This window comes from Lactuca saligna, chromosome 9 (genome assembly GCF_052625555.1).
Source record: "Lactuca saligna cultivar CGN05327 chromosome 9, ASM5262555v1, whole genome shotgun sequence".
In the NCBI taxonomy this organism is placed as follows: Eukaryota; Viridiplantae; Streptophyta; class Magnoliopsida; order Asterales; family Asteraceae; genus Lactuca; species Lactuca saligna.
In genome coordinates this window covers 2919851-2933618 of record NC_136425.1, presented here as the reverse complement: position 1 = coordinate 2933618, position 13768 = coordinate 2919851, and positions in this window count along the sequence as shown.

Here is a 13768-nt window from a genome sequence, read left to right as displayed (position 1 = left end):
TTCTGTCCGAGTTTCAAGGGGACGTGATGTTTACTTTATCATGCATGGCAATTTTATTGGCGTATGGGTGCGATTTTCTAGGTGACACTTCAGATATCATTTAATTTTGATCCCGCTTCAAATTCAAATCCAAGGGTCACCTATAAAAAGGTTTTCAAGGGTTCATTACACGGTTACGCTTTGTGAAATCCCTAAATTGCTAAAAGAACTCTTTATCTTTTTCATACTTCTACAAACCCTAATCATGGCTACTCCTGCTAGTGTTGCTGATCCATCTCAAACCACCAAAGACGTTTATTCTCAACTGATCATGAAGATTCAAAGTACATATTATCAAGTTGATAGTGATGTCTTAGTTTATCCAGAAGAATTATAGATGGTGATTGTGGCGTTACAACTTTCTGTTCTGAAAACTGCAATGTTCAGTTCCTTTGTAGTTCCAATGACTTCGCTATCATTTGCAGGTTCTACTGCCACCTATAGCAAAACATTGGATGTTATTACCTTCAATCTGGTGAATGGAAAGATGTTCGTTTGTTTAAGAAACTGTCTGTCAAATTCTGGAAATACCTAATTCTCCACCCTTCTACAAAGTTATGAGTGATCAAGTTCTGCATATCTTCAACAAGATGGGTTATCAACCTACTCTCACCAAGATAAGTGACTTCAAGAAATCAAACCTACCATGTATTTGGAACTTCTTGTTTGGCATTTATCTTAAATGTCTTACAGGTAGAAGTGTTGGTCTCGATAAAGGAAGATTGGAGGTCTATGCTATGGTAGCTGGCATATATTATGATATTGTAGTTGATTATGCTACACATATGTGGAAGGAATTTCTGAAGAGTGTTGAAAACACTAATGTTGTTAATGGGATTTCTTGTGCAAGATACTGGAGTCTGATTCTTCATTTTGCATATGAGAAGGAAGTGATTTTGGTACCCAATGATGAGGAAAAAGCAGAGTTTCTGAAGTACAATTTTCCAAAATAAGTTGAAGATAATGCAGAGGAATTTCCTAATGTTGCTAGGATTCCTGATGGAATGCTCAAAAAGGTGGAACCTTAGAATTATGTATTAAAAGCTTACTTGCAAACTATCAATCCATCAATCGAGACTGGTGTTCTATTATCTCGATCTGATGAGGGTTCTTCCAAACGATCCCAGAGATCAAAGAAGGTTGAGGATTGTCCTTCGAAACCAATTCAGGAGAAGAAAAGCTCTAAGTCTCCAAATAAGACACAAACTGAAGGTGTTGTTGTTTCGAAGCCTGTGGACTAACTGAACCAGTGTCTGTTGATCCTACAAATGAAGTGGTTCCTTCGAAAACATGGGTGTTCAAGCGAATCAAGAAGATAGCTCATAAGTCAAGAAGTTCTTCGGAAAGGTCTCCTAGTTTTTCTCCTTTGATGATTCGCAAGCCACATGTTACACGAAAAGGTGTGGTGCTTCGTGAAGTTCCTGTTCCCGTTTCTCCATCTACAAAGAAAAGAAAGGCTGAAGATATGGCTAAACATATTTCAAATAAGCAGAAAAAGAAACTTCACAAGTTGGTGATTAATGACGAATCTACGAAAGAATAAGTTGTTATGGATCCTCCGGTGGCAAACTCTCTAGAAAAATCATCTGTCGAAATGATTGTTGTTTCTTAGCAATTGTCAACAATAGCACCAATTTTTGTTTCTCTACCTTTGGTGTCTAATGTCGAAACTTCACACCCTCAAGGTACTCCTATTATTATTTCTTCTATCTTCGGGACTTCAAACATTGACACTTCCACCAAATTACCTTCATTTGTCACTACTTCTGTTGATCCCAACTCACCTACTTTTGATACTATTCTTAATCAACCAATTACTTCCTTATTCTCTTTAAAAACTACCGATCCACCTGTTACTTATGAAAACCCTCCAACTCCATCCGATGATGATGAGAATATCTTCGGTGGGACTTTTGAAGATATTCATTTTGATCAAGAAGACGAGGAAATTCCAGATAATATGATTCTTACATGCAAACGGTTTAAGATCCTGAATCGAAAGCTTAATTCTCTCTTACAAATTCAAGCTGATGGAGGAGGGACACATTAGTTATTGAGTTTGGAAGTTGATCTTATGCTCAAACGTCAAGAAGACCGTCTTCATGATGCTATTCAAGACGTTGATAGAAATAACGAGAAAAGGGTGAAAAATTAGCTATCCACATTTGCTTTAGATCTCAAAGACTTGAAGGATGTTGCAAAGTGTGACATCCCCATTTTCACGACCAGAAAAGACCGATTTTGTTTATGCTTTATAAAAATCAGAGTACCTCTTTTAATACAAATATTGCGGAATTTGTTCCCAGTAAAAGATGATAAATACGTTATCAAAGCATTTCCGAAGAAAAGTATTTATATATTCATTTTAAAATATTTGGGATGTCATCGTCAATACAGAAACATAAGTTCTGAGGGTAGTTGTAGTTTGTAGGCTACCGGACCGATCCTGGCAAGGACCTCGAATGGCCCGTTGTATTGTGGGTTTTGGTTTTCCCCGCTTCCCAAATCAGATCATCCTTTTCCAGAGAGAGACCTTTAATAACACTCTATCTCCGAATTGAAGTTCTAGAGGCTTGCGTCGTTTATCAACATAACTCTTTTGTCGGTCTCGCGATGCTTGGAGTCGTGCCCTGATTTGAGTGTTGTTCGGTGTTTGTCCTCTTGCTAGCTGAGTGTCTCCCACCTCAGACCAACAAAGAGGTGATCTGCATTTCCGACCATACAAAGCTTCGAAAGGAGCCACCTTAATGTTCGTGTGATAGCTGTTGTTGTACGAGAACTCGATTAGGGGCACGTGGGTATCCCATGCCTTGCCAAAATCTATTACTCAAGCTCGAAGCATATCTTCTAACGTGAAGGTTTCGATTAGCTTTTGGGGTTGTTGGTTTAGTAGGTGTTTGAATTAATTACTCACAAAATTCCGCTCAGCCCCACTATCGAATAAAATGCATGCGTAAGTGTTGTTGAGGGGAAACGTACCAGTAACAACCGTTGGGTCTTGAACTGCCTCCCCTTGTCCCAAAGTTATGATCCTTCCTGATCCTCCTGCACCCTGAGTGTTGGCTTTAGGTTAGTTTCGCCTAAAATGGCCAGTTCCTCCACATCCATAGCAAGTATGACTGGCCTCGGCGTTGTTATTGTTGTTGTTGTTGTTGTTGTTGGTTCTGTTGGGGTTGAGATCTGCAGTACCAGGCGGTGTGCCCCTTACAGTTGCAATTGGTACACTGCATTTCTCTACACTCGCCATTGTTACGGTAGTTGCATTTGTTACATTTTGGTAAGGTTCCCGAGTATGGCCTGGTAGTAGTTTGCGCAGATGAGGTTGGAGGAGCTGGTGCCGGTGCAACTTGGGCGGTAGTAGCATGGACTGCTACGGTTTGCTGCTTTTTAGAGGATCCCTGGTTCTATCTCCCCTTTTGTTTATTATCCACATTCTTCTTGTTATTCCCTTCCTTCTTGGCCTCAGTCTCAGCAGTTTTGGCACCTTTCTTGTTGCCGTGATCATAAAGCTTCTGAGCTTGCCTTTTTGCATTGTCAAAAGTCTCATAGTTTGCTACAATCATGTTTCCTTGGATTGGGGAAGTTAATCCCCAAATAAGCCGCTCAATCTTTTTTCTCTCTGAAGTGATCATACCTGGACACAGAAGGGATAATTCACTTAACCTTGAGATGTAATCCTTGATGTATGAGTTTTGCACTGTGAGGTTCCATAATTCTTGTTCTAGTTTCTGTACTTCCCACGGGGACAATATTCTGCCATCAACATCTCTTTAAGTTCTCCCCAAGGCATAGCGTTTGCAACCGACAAGGTCATGACCATTCCACCAGGATAGGGCTTGGTCAACAAATGTGCAGGCTGCGAACTTCACTTTGTTTTCTTCCAGATATTCGCATATTTAAAAGATAGACTCGGTGTTTTGAATCTAGCGCTTCAAGGTTATCACGCCACTAGTTCCATTAAATATTCGAGGTTTGGCATTTGAGAAATCTTTGTATATGCAAAATTTTGCAGGCCCTTGGTTCATTCCTTTGTTTGAGTTTCCAGTTCCTTGACCATTTCCACCTCCATTGTTTCCATTATGAATATGAGCCAATGATGCGGTGACCGCAACCGATATTATTGCCTGGAATGCAACAGACTATACCTCCGGCGGAGGCGGTAATGATGGTTGTGCCGTGTTGTTGTTTCTGCGTATCAGTCTTTGAGGAATCTTCTGTCATGGAACAGAAAGATGGTGAGTACATAGTAGTCTGTGGTTTTGGGTTACCTCGGCATATGATGGTTTCGGTGGTTCGGTTGTGCATATAAGTGAGTTCATACTGATGGGTTTTGGTCATAAGACATCCTATGTGCTCATACAAACCCTAATGCTTGGATCTAGGTTTCTCTATTGTACATGCTTTGAATCCAAGACTATAAACCCTAATTCTAGCATACAAGTAATCATATTAATATGTAATTGGGTTTAAGATCATACCTTGATTGTTATGTAGCAATAACAACCCCAAATCTCCTTGTATTAACTTTGGAAGGCTTAGAGTCACAAGTGTCACTCCTCTAATGGCTCACAAACACCATAAGCAAGAGGATGAAGAGGAGAGAGGTTGGAGGCTGCCAAAAACGTGTGTAAACCCTCACAAGAAGCTTAGCCACGTTTTTGAGCCTTAAGGGGTCTTTATATAGTTGGGCTATTAGGGTTATCTAACAAGGAAACCCTAATTTGGATGCTTAAGCCCTAAGCAACCCATAGACTCCTTTTATTAAGCCCATGGACGATTTCCTTATGGGTTTCCCATTAGAATTCGTCCATCCCTTAATACAAGGCAATCCATGGCCCAAATTGCAATTATCTTATAATTACAATTCCAGTCCCTTAAGTTTAATTAATCTCTTTTAGTCACAAAACTAATTACCAATTAATTATTGACTAATATTAATTAAACAATATGATTTCTCCTTTAATATATTATTCCCATAATATATTAATAAATCATATTTAATCCTTACTCTCCATAATTCATCCTATCAAGTTGCTTTGGTGAAGGCAACCCAAAAGGACCATGCACCATCGGGTCAAGTACATACCAAAATAGTTATGGACTTAGACACTAATCCAACACATACAATATCACGAAACAAGGAAAATAGAACACATAGCAGATAACAACATCACAAATAAAATGTATAGCATTTCATTAGTGATAAACTTCATAGTACAATACATGAAAATTCGCCTTATGAAGGCGTACAATACATAGAAAGTAGAAAATCAGCTAGCATAATGACTCTATAAGTAGTGTAGTCACTTAATCGTAGAGTCGATCCTACATAAAATAGTACATGAAAAGAGAGAGTCCTATCGATAGGGGTGGTGATACTCAGATGCCAAAGTGACGTACCAGAAGCTCGACCAATTCACTCATCTCATGAGTGATCTCATCCTCCTTTTGCTCTGCTCGAACTGCCCTAGCTTTAGCCGCAACGAGTCGTTGCTTTAGGTTGGCTAGTTCCTCCTCTAGAGAGCGTATATGGTCAGTAGTGCTCCCCCGCACTGCGTGCTGGTCTGGTGTGATTCCTGAATAGTAGAGTTCTCTAGGCGTTTCCTTAATGCCTTCTCCTTTCTCTGACTCCTTGTCAGATCTTTATAATCCAGCTCCATATACTCTTCAGGTCTTGCTTCTGGATTTCCTTCTTGAGCCATTTTTGGTTCTCCTTCAATCCATCTATTGGCCACTAAGGCCTAGTAGTAGAGGTCGCCTTGTGGAATTTTAGCCATGGTGCCTGTGCAGACATGGAGGCGTGAGAAGCATGTAGAAAGTGTATGTGCGACGGTTATATGATATTCCTAAACGCTCCTATAGTATTTTAATTGTTTATGTTTGAGTTTAAAACTTTTTGGATATGAGGTTGGTAAGTTTCTAGATTCATTTCCCAACATGGTCATTCCCAAACACAAACTGGTCATATTTTGAATAAATATAGGTGATCCTATATTTACCCCCAATACGACTACATAAGTGTCTGGGTTTAACTGCGATGTTCAATTCCTCCAAAGACTTTTATTGGTTCTTTTCATGACAGTACCCTAAAATGCACACATAGGTATGCATTTTATTTTTGTTCAGAGTATTTTAGTTTCATTGTATTATAGTTGCATATCTTGTATGATTAGATATGCCAGTTCACTATTAACATCGCTCTGATACCAATCTGTCGCACCCCTGAACCAGAACGACGGAAACGTCTAGGGGCGGGTGACTTCATCTTGTAATATCATCACAATGTATATAAATGAATCAAATACAACATCATCATCACACATTCAGTAATACAACATCCAAGGTTTTACATCATTGTATTTCTTCACAGAAGTTACATTCCAAAATATTAAATGTATGATGCAACAAAAATACAGCAAAAGTCCACATATTCTTGATGACCAACCTACTTAACGATTCCATGAGAATACAAGTTATTCTGAAAACGTCAACACATATAATGTTGGTGAGTTCATAAGCATGTTTGTATGAATAGTTTTGTATCATTTGTAAACACCAGAAAATCCGATATTTTCCGTAAAAATGGTTTGAGAGTTTTGTTTCAAATCTTGTATTATAGCATGTGTGTTCATATTTTTGAAAAAAATATAAAGAGAGAATTCCAGAAAATCTTATATTTTCTGTTATAAGTAAAATGTAATGTACAGTGTTTGTTTCCCAGAAAATCCGATATTTTCTGTCTGTAAAAGAGTTGTAGTCTTTAAACCATAAGACCCGAGTGTTGTAGAAATGAATAGCTCGTACGTGTATCAAAAGTATAGTATATGTATTCCATAAATTTATTGGGTTGTTAATCTCTATGTGAGTCATTATAACCATACTTGATGTGACTGATATGCATGCCATGACGTTCTTCAGGCGTTGCTTGTTTAAGGTAAGACATTTGTCATCCTAGACTGGTCTAGTCTGGCTGTAGCGAACAACTTAAGTGTGGGGTTGTCAACCTCGTACAGATCTATACACAAACTCTTGCTCTCCCACCAAGAGACTATAATTATAACTACAAGACTTAAGGCTGTACACTAGGTAGGTACGCGTGAAAACGCGTCTCACAGGAGCCATAACTAAATCCATGCGAACAGTGTATCACATTATTTACCGCTTTAAAAAAATGTTTTGAGTATGTGTTTGATTACAAAACATTGGTGATTAAATATCATTTGTTTTTATCAAACAGTTAAGTATTGTTTGTTATTAGCCCGATTAACATAAAATGTGTCGTGAGGCCTAATAAGAAAATCAATGGGCCTATAAGGCCCAATAAACATGAAATGAGTATACGAAGCCCGATAAACATGTAATTGAGTATAACATGCCCAATAATCATGTAAAAAGTCTAACGGACCCAATAATCGTGTAAAGAGTATACGGGGCCCAATTAGAGTAAAAATGATGTAATTAGTTCGTTTGTTATCAAAATGCTTGATTTAGCTCAAATACTTCCAAAATGACATAAATAGTCAATGTTTATTAAAAATTGAAAATTTTGTCCCAACAAAAGTGAAGTTTACAATAAAGGTCCTCTTTTTGTCAAAATTTACATTTTAAGTCCATATTTGATAGAAATGTCATTTTCAGCCCATTTTTGTTAGAAACGACATCCTAGGCCCATTTATAGAAATGACAAATTTAGTCCATAAAGGCCAAAAATTACATTTTAGGCACATAAAACCGTAAATTTCCAAATAAGACCCCTTGTTATGAAAAATGAGCAATTTAGCCCATTAAAACCATGAAGGCCCAAAAGAAACCCATTTCTTTGTAAAAAATAACACTTTTGACCCCTACAAAATCGTGAATGTTATAAAAACCCATTTTAACAAAAAATGACTCTTGTGGTCCTTTAAAAAATGTGAGTCTCATAAAGGGATCACTTTTTGTTTATTTGTCAAATATGACCCCTCATTAGGCTTTCTTTAGTTTTCAAGTACCCTTTAACATGTTTTACCTTTCAACAACATATTGAGTTACAATAGTAACTTGTTTTTCCTAAGATCTTCAAGTCTTGAAGGATATATCGAGTTTATGAGGGTTTTACACATATTCATAACATATTTGCACAACATGTCATGAAAATACACACAAGCATGCATAAATACTTAAATCTAACACAAAACTAACTTGTATTTTCCCCCAAAACATAGTAAACGGAAAACAAGGGGGGTATGAAGCTCACATTAGTGATGGATTTGGTTTTGATGAAGAAATGAAAGAGGATGAATGTGTTTTCGGCCTTGGAGTGTTCCTTTGAGAAGATCTTTGAAGATAAGTTGACGCTATGAGCATAAACATGAGAATAGTGTTGTTTTGAGGAAATATCTTAGCATAAAGATGAAGTTTAACAAATTGAATATGAAGTAACTTACCAAGAATGTGAAGCTTGAAGTGATCTTCTTGAGCTAACCCACTTACCCACGGTTTTAGAAGAGGAAAAGCGAAAGATTGCTTTGTATTCTTGAGAGAGATATGAGAAGATTTTTGTGAGTTTGAAGTGGAAAAATGAGGGTGATGGTGGGTGTTCTCTGTCGAGATTAAGAAGAGAAAAGAAAGAGGAGAGCTTTCATAGAAGTATGGGATTTTCTAGATGTGCGGGAGGTTAATTGCATGGATATCGTCCATGCAATAAGGAGGGGTCACTAATTTTAATTTTTTTTTAATTAAAATCGAGAATTAGGTGAGGAAAGGAAAGAAATTTGGATGTTTGGCACATATTTGCTTATCAACCGAATTTGTGTAGCCTAAAAATAAGTTTTGCAGCCCATTGGGCTCTCATACTCTTTTTCGGCCCAAATGAGTAAAAGGAATGGGTTTTCGGCCCATGAAAAACAATTGAATGGTTTTCAGCCTAATAAGGCCCATGAAGAGTTTTATGGCCCAAAATACTATTGCTTAATGAATTTGGGTCCACAAGGGCCGAAATGAGGTTTCTTATCCCAAAATAATCAAATTGAGGGTTTATTGGTCCATTAGGCCCAATAAGAGGAACCTGGTCTAATAAGAGTTTCAACCAGGAAGTTAGTGTTACAAGCCCTAAGTTAAGTGAATGTAGTACATTGAATTAGGTTTAGGGCTTTACGTGTGAGTTTTGATTCGAATTGTTGCTGTTGAATGAGTAACATGTATAACATCATACATAAGGCTACAAGATACATCAAAAGTAATTACATATGGACAAATTTTCCTAGCCTTAAAATACTAGTTGTGAGACTATGTCGTCTCTTCGACAACATTCTTCATCCCCACCACCGACGCCAAGCACCAGTCTCTATTTTTTGACCAATCGCGAGCTCACGTCTCCAATCTCCTCCTCAGACGACGAGTTACTATGACGAGTCGCACATGATGGAGATGAAGATGCCTATTAAAGCAAGCCATATCGTCACCAAAGTAATGCTTATCTCCAAAATCGAGTCACGTCTCTGATATCCACCCTGAAAACGAAGAACATGGTATAGAAACAGATGCATTAAACAAGGAAGAAAGTTTTTGTTTGCACATGCTAAAGGGGATAAAAGAAATTGTGTGTATATGTGTTTGGAGGGGACGAAGAAGATAGGAAGGAGAAATGCTTGTCTCCAATGTTGACTTTTTCAGTCAAGCATTTTTCATTCATCGAGAGGGAGATACATAGAAGTATTTTATTTTTGGTTTAGTTTTAATTGTTGTAATAAAGAAAAATGAAAAATAAAATAATAAGAGGAAAATTTGTCATTATAAAAAAATTTAAAACATTTTGGACCAAACTCACAACAAAATGAAAATTTTGGACCTCTGTTGCTACTCCTCCAATCTTGTTTGGACCAAAATGACAATTTTAAGCTAACCACAAGGACCATTCTTGCAGTTTTGTCTAACCATTATTTTGTTGAGATTTCCATAAATGGGTTGTGATTTAACCTTTATGGGCTGCATTTTGTATGGCCCCGACCAAGCCCCGTGTGTTTAAACCTTAAGAAAATTTTTAAACCTCATTTTCACATTTAATAGTTTTAGGAGTAATTAAACCTTAAGAAAATTTTCAATCTCATTTTCACATTTCCTAACTATAGTATTTCTCTTAGATGACAGAATAAAATTTATCTTCTTCAAATTTTACAAGTTATCTAGTCTTTCCTTATTTTGATTTGATTTGTATAAGTTATGCTTAAAAAATAGATCACATAATCGTTCTTACAAAATTTTGTAGTCTATGCTTTGAAGTTATACCTCATTCTTTAAAAGGTTGTCCATCGCATCCAAAAATTAGGAAATAGCAAATGTTATTATCCATTTGCATTATACAAGCCTCCAATGCATACATCATGCATCAACGACTTGTATAATCGCATATTGGTATGTCATTTGTTATTTCATCTCATCTTATGTATTAGACTTAACTTTATGTTTGAAAAGCTTGTACCTTATACTTTTAAAGGGTATACTCTCACAGTCAACTATTTAACGAATCGGAAAAGATATATCTAAAATAACAGTCAACTATCAGAAATAAAAAAAACTAAAATAACAAATTTACCCTCACAAATCACAGTAAAGTTCGGATTTAGGTTTTAATTGGTCATTAAAGTTTATTTTGGAACTCTGGCCCCATCAAAGTCGAAAATTACCTGCTAAGGTTACCCAATAAAAGTTGTTGTTGACTTGTATTATTGATTCTAGGTGTGTGCCTATTCAGCTTCATACACAAGCTACTAAACGGTTGAAGAGATCACATCTCACAACCTTGTTCTCTCTTACAATTTCTTCTAAGAATATCTAACTTATTTGAATCATCTATAAACTTTGCCATTTATCGTGTCAATGAGAATCCTCCATGCTTATGAATAAACCGATATCAAAGCAAAGAGAAGCATTTAAGGCTAATAATCCAACTCGCCGATTCTATAACTGTTCAAAATCAATGTTTAGCTTACTCTGACATGCTACTCTTTCTTTATAGTCGATTTGTGAAAGCATTTTGCCCAAATAGTCTAGGTTTTTGTATAGAAAGCCATCATTTTGGTCGAAAAGCCCTAACTTATGAACAGTAAACCTTGATTATGAGGTTGATTATTTATTTTGTTGAAGGTAACAATATTTCGATGTTCATATTTGTGTATATAAACCCATAAATCAATTGATCATTGCATTTAGTTTGCAACCTCATTTAGCTAAAAAAAACCTAATATGTGTTTGTTTTGTAGATATTAGACGATAGTTACAAGTTTTTCAAGTGCATAGACCCACCTTTACCTAAACACTATAAGGATACCATCTGGAATATAAACTGAGGATTAATGACTTATCGTGTAGCACTAGTCAAGTGACTACACTGTAGAAGAAGGTGGAGAAGCACAAATGTCTTATAACTACTGCGAGTAAATAAGTTGATGCTCGTATCTAAGAATTGCTAACTGAAGTTGAAACTCTGAAGAAAAAGATGTAAAAGAATATGATGATTGGCATGGTTTGTCTTTTGGTTGTGTTTCTATATATAAAGTTGTTTTAGGGTGTCCATGTAGTTGTTGATGAAGTTCGTATATATTCTAGGAAGCTTTTAAGCTGGTTTTCAGATTGATGATTTTTAGGAAATGTACTTTTTTGGGAATGTATAGGTTCTAGGAAGGTTATGTATTTCAAGATGTATTTAGGCAATGTACTTTTGGGGAATTGTGTTTTGTTAATGACTATTTCCATTATTTAATGTATATGCATGTAATTTTGTTACAAATTCCATTACTTTATGAATTGTTATTCTTTGCATGGTCCATAATGTACATAATTTACTTATTCATATACATTCATGGTGTTTGTCAAAAGATGCATGCAGGTGACATGCTTTTACATAGTGTGATCTACCAAGATAAACATAAGGGACAAAAAACAAAGATTTCTACACAAGACAACTTCATACTTTGTGATAATGCACATGCAAAAGCAGACAATAAAAAGGACAATACAATAATATACAAGTCACTACAAGCCATTACATATAATAAGGATAATAGAATATTTCAAAAGTTGGCATACCAACATGTTTCTTAGTACAATAAAAATTTGTCATTTAATTCCACAATACATTAATCCCCATGCACTCCCATGCATCATACATTAATTTAAATTAACATGTTTTTCTTAAGTGTCCCCCTCTCCATTCTTTCCTATAACTTGTTTTGCCAATTTGCCCTTAATGATCCTTTCACTTATTTTTCTCCTGATAACTTGTGAAATTTGTCCATTACTCATCTCCAATGTCACTTGTGTAGTCTCACTCTCCATTGTCACTTATGTAGCCCTACTCTCCATTATAACTTGTGTATCCTCACCTTCTATTCCACTGCCACTTCCGCTTACCATTCCAGTTTCCATATTTGACCATATCATGCAAACATAATACATAATTATTTAACACATACCTATTAATAAATAAGAATCTAAAGTGGTAGATACATATGTTGTCTTAGTCCTATTAACCCTCTTTGATGGTAACTTTACTGGTCTTGGTCTGTCAAGTGTTGGATATGTCTTCTTTTTATGAACTTCCCCATTGCACAAACTACATAATATATTCTTACCTTTCTTTGACGCTCTATATTTTCCCACTTTTTCACTCATATCTCTTACTCTTTTTGTTTTGGGTCTTCCATACATCCTTCTATTTTTGGGGTAAAGGTCAGATATAGGTAGTTTCAGGCCACATATTACTTCCATTCATGTGGAAAAAATGAACTATTAGGTTTCCATACATATTTCCCTAGTAAAAAGTAGATCCACATACATCTCCATATTTTTTAATTTTATTTAGATAGTTAATGGAATCCACAAAATGAACACACCCATAACCATTAAGTTACCATAGCCTGTATGAGCATGTTCTCTTCTGTAGATCTACATCATAGGCTTCACTTCCTGAACTAGTCTCAAACTGGTGGAGTCCACTTGGCAATACCTCCCAAAAACTTTGATTAATCTTCAATTCATTCAACTTCAGTCTTACTTCAGGTGAAACATCACGCGTCCATCCTTTTAGTTTTGATTTGAACAATTTGTCCATCATATACATCCTTAATTCCTCAAGCATTATGATTACTGGTTTCTTCCTGGCTTCAATTATGATTGTATTGAAACTTTCATATGATCCATTCTCCACATCATCACAACATCTACAAAGTTGATAGTATGCTATTAACCATGTTTTAGGGTCCTTGTCCATCAAGTACTTACTGTTGGATCAACATACATATCCATATTTTTATTTAGATATCTAATGGCATCCACAAAATGAGCACACCCATAACCGTTAAGTTACCATAGCATGTATGGGCATATTCTCTTCTCTAGATCTACATCATAGGCTTCACTTCCTGACCTAGTCTTAAACTGGTGGAGTCTACTTGGCAATACCTCACAAAACCTTTGATTGATCTTCAATTCATTCAACTTCAGTCATACTTCAGGTGAAACATCACGTATCCATCCCTTTAGTTTTGATTTGAACAATTTGTCCATCATATACATCCTTAATTCCTCAAGCATTATGATGACTGGTTTCTTCCTAGCTTCAATTATGATTACATTGAAATTTTCATATGATCCATTCTCCACATTATCACAACATCTACAAAGTTGATGATATGCTCTTGACCATGTTTTAGGGTCCTTGTCCATCAAGTACTTACTGCTGGACTCAATG